This window comes from Acyrthosiphon pisum, chromosome A3 (genome assembly GCF_005508785.2).
Source record: "Acyrthosiphon pisum isolate AL4f chromosome A3, pea_aphid_22Mar2018_4r6ur, whole genome shotgun sequence".
In the NCBI taxonomy this organism is placed as follows: Eukaryota; Metazoa; Arthropoda; class Insecta; order Hemiptera; family Aphididae; genus Acyrthosiphon; species Acyrthosiphon pisum.
The window spans coordinates 23,868,928-23,872,762 of record NC_042496.1 but is presented as its reverse complement, the minus strand read 5'-3'; the positions used below and the strand labels follow the sequence as shown (position 1 = coordinate 23,872,762).

At 30.6% G+C, this 3,835-nt stretch overlaps 1 long non-coding RNA gene across 1 annotated transcript; it reads right to left on the bottom strand.

The window, feature by feature from the left end:
* On the bottom strand, positions 1-2,037 carry LOC103309155. Its single transcript, XR_510625.3, has 4 exons — positions 1,866-2,037; positions 1,737-1,777; positions 1,585-1,651; positions 1-21 (listed from the first exon to the last, which is right to left on the bottom strand). It is a non-coding gene; the product is annotated as an uncharacterized LOC103309155 (long non-coding RNA).
* Between the last annotated feature and the right edge of the window lie 1,798 nt (positions 2,038-3,835).

Genomic DNA, 3,835 nt, shown 5'->3' with positions numbered 1-3,835 from the left:
TCTATTTTCTTTTGCTTTGTACTGTAACACAAAAAATAAACTCCGTTAGTCATACTAATGATATAAATACAAATATAATACAATACTTTATACTTTTAATGAAAATTCAGAAGCAGAAGGAGGCGCATTTATTTTAATATATAAACACGTCAAATGCTGCCCGTGATTCTAGAAACGACAAAAACTAAAACTAAAACCACCCATACCTTCAAATTTAGAGTTCATTGCCAATGGCCTATCTAAGTTTCAGAGTTTATTAATAAAAAATCCGATTTAATTATAACGTCTATGAATGTATAAGTTTTTGAAGTGTTAACGCGTCAGTGGCGTTGAAAGTGTTAATATTCTGATAAAAATGTATAGTGCATAGCATACTAAGTTGTGTGGCAAATACATGCAAGATACTGATTTATCAGTACTTATAGTCGGGAGAATGAAAAGTGGCCGCTAGCAATATGATAGCAACCTTCTGTTTTCTTCAAAAACAGGGGTTCTAGAACTCATATACAACACAATTCTAATACATTTTGTGCTAAGTAATTGTATCTATATCTAATACATTTCAAAATGCTCGCAATTCATTTTGCGAAATCACCACAACACAATTCACCACCAGAAGTGTGCGCATCAGCGGCCACTTTTCATTCTCATGACTATAGTAATTTTTTTTTTTTTCTATATTTGTTCATTGTAACGACCTCAAGGTCTTTGACAATGCTTATCACAAGTGGGTAGTAGGGAGATCATGTGATCTATTTATCTATGTATATATCACTATATGCATGATACTACCCCCCTTCTCCAAGAGGAGACATGTGCGGTCTTCACTCCCAGTGGAGTGGGACCTAGTTGGAAACCGGATGACGCAATCGGACGACAGCACGGGAAAATGGTGACTGCGTAGAATCACACACATTTTTTTTGCACTTTGCTATGAATCGAACCGATGACTGTGTGAGTCGTATCAACTGCGTGACACTGCGCCACTCCGGCCCCATGACTATAGTAATGACACAAATAACTCGACAAGTAATTTATTGAACTTAGAATGGATAAAATTTGAGATTAAATCAAATCAATCGATTCTGATTGCGCTATAGATCTTGATGTTTTTAAAAAAAAACACTGTTTACATGCTCAATACCCTAACCAGAATGTTGTGAACACATAATAGATTTGACACTCCCTCCCATCCCCGAAAATAATTTGTTCCTGACAGGTATCAGTCATGTCCCTTATCAGAATATTAGTATATTACTTATCCGAATCTGACCGTTACTAATATTGTATCATACCTATACCTACATAAAATAGAATAAAGTAGAAATTTTTTTACTCCATATATTTTATATCAATGGCAAATACAATATATTGTCCAGCAAGAAACCACCCAGATTCTGAGCATCCTCATTTGACATTCAGCCACAAAGACCGATTCTACTATTACTACTATCGCAGGGCGTCGTGTAAGTTGGGCAGAACAACAGAGGTTTTATAAAGTATACATACAGCATTATTTTTAAGGTGTGGAAAACAAAAGTTTGTTCGACTAGTTTAAATAAAAAAATATCTGTGTGTACTTACATTTCTCAAGTTTTGTTGAACTGGATGATAAGTTTCTTTGAAATTCTTTGGCCTGGCAGTGTGAGCCCTAAAATTATGGTAGAGGTTAGTTAGGTGGTAAAAAATTGACTAGTAAAATTATTTAAAATGCTATAATTTATAATATGACTTACCCCAAGATGGAATAATTACCGAAAGTATTGTCCATGGTATCCTAAAAACAATAATCAAACAATAGATCGTATACACATTACAACATAGTAATAACAATGAATTAATTCTGATAAATAAAATCAACTTACCATGTTTGTTGTGTTTTGAAAGGTTTATTGAAATAATAGACTGCGTTGATTGTCAAGGCAAAATAAGAACGATATTTCAATTTCTTTCAAAATTCGAATGAGGTACAGCAGCAGCAGTACGCACGGTTACTTGCAATTTTGGATGATACAACAACACAATGAATATGACTTTTAAACATTTTAAAATGATAACCTGAAAAGTTGATATGAATCGTACAGTGTGACCATTCAAAATATTACACAATAATGTACCATAGACATATTAATGTGTCTATGATCCATACCGCACGGTAGTTGCGAAGCGAACGAATAGATGTCGCCCTCTGTTTAATTATTCGTAAACTTCGTTTTAAAATATTTCATTATTGTTCACAATATTCATAATATGCCCAGACGGCCTCTGCAGATACCCTAGGTGTACGTTTACCCAAACCTGGGCACCACCTAGTTAGAAAGTTAAAGTCAAGTCAGAAAGATACTTAAAAAGTAACTTCCTAGTACAGCTAGTTATTCTTAAATCTTAATTCACATTAAATTTGTCACTTAACGCTAGTAGCTAGTTGAATTTAATTTGTAAAATAGGTAGGTAGTTAATAATCTAACTCGTCAAACATAATAAGTAGGTAACTAGTTATCTTTGTAGTTTTTTTTTCATTTATTCAATTTTCCAATTTCAATGAATGAGTTAAGGTTATTACCTACCTATTTCAAACATTTGATCAAATTCTCGGTTGTTGTTCTATTTAATTTTTCATTCATCAACAATCATTCAAGTTAGTTACCTACCTATCTACCTACCTAATTAATAATTAATTTATGTAATAAGTACATTAAATTTGAAAAAATGGTCTTTTTTAAATTTATATTTTAAACTGAAATAAAAACTAACTTCGAACTTCTACTCTAACTTAATAGTTATATTTTCACTCAACTAACATCTAACTAACTAAGTTAAAAATTTAGTAAATTTCAGAAACTAACCTATATTCTAAGTTCTAACTAAGTTACTTTTTATATTAAAGTAACTTAACTTTAACTATTTGAAAAAAAGTGACCAACTTGCCAGGCTTTGTGTTATTACCGTGGGGCGTGACGTGGCTATACAGTATATTATACACTATTGACTATACCTACTCCTAAATTTGTACTTAAATGCTTATAAATTATAACTTATCTCCATCGGGTGTTGGCTAATGGTTGGAACTATTATACCTAGGACTTACTGAAAAGAAATGGTTCTAGAACCAGAGCCTGGTAGGGTAACCAGGGATAAATAAGGGGCTTTAGCCCCCCCTTCAATCCTTTTACAAATGTTATGAATTATGTATAGTATTTTATTTATTAAATAAGAAGTTCAAACGTCTTAAAACGATAAATTTAAAGTATAAATAAAATTTTTATTCTTGTTATAAAATCGTATCTATAGACTGTTATGTTTTCTATAATTTACAATAGGTACCTATGAACTAAAATTATAATTATTGTATTTTGCATTTTGCGATAAATGTGTTGATTTTACAATGTATGTTTTTGTGTTTTTTCAAGTAAACATTTTTGTTTTCGTAGGCGAATCATAGCTAACATTTAAAAATTAAAAGCAAGATCCTTCGTATAAGTTTTTTTACCTATAACAAAAAAAAAGTTCACCGGAAAGTCACACTAATTTTTTATGAGCGTATTAAGTTCAGATTTTTTCAACATTGGTATTCCCGTAAATTATTAATTAACTATTTCTATCTAATCGATTTTTATTATTTTGTTAAAATACAAAAACGAATAGCCATATAGTCATAAAGATACTTGAATTGTTCACCAAATGTTTATTTTATCATTTTTTATACATAAGTATAAATAGTATAATATTTTAAAAATATTTTTAAATTTCGGTAAAGAAAATATTTATTATAAACCTTGTGTTATAATTTGAATCTATTTTTTTTTTTAAGAAAAGATACTTAAAAACAGTCATA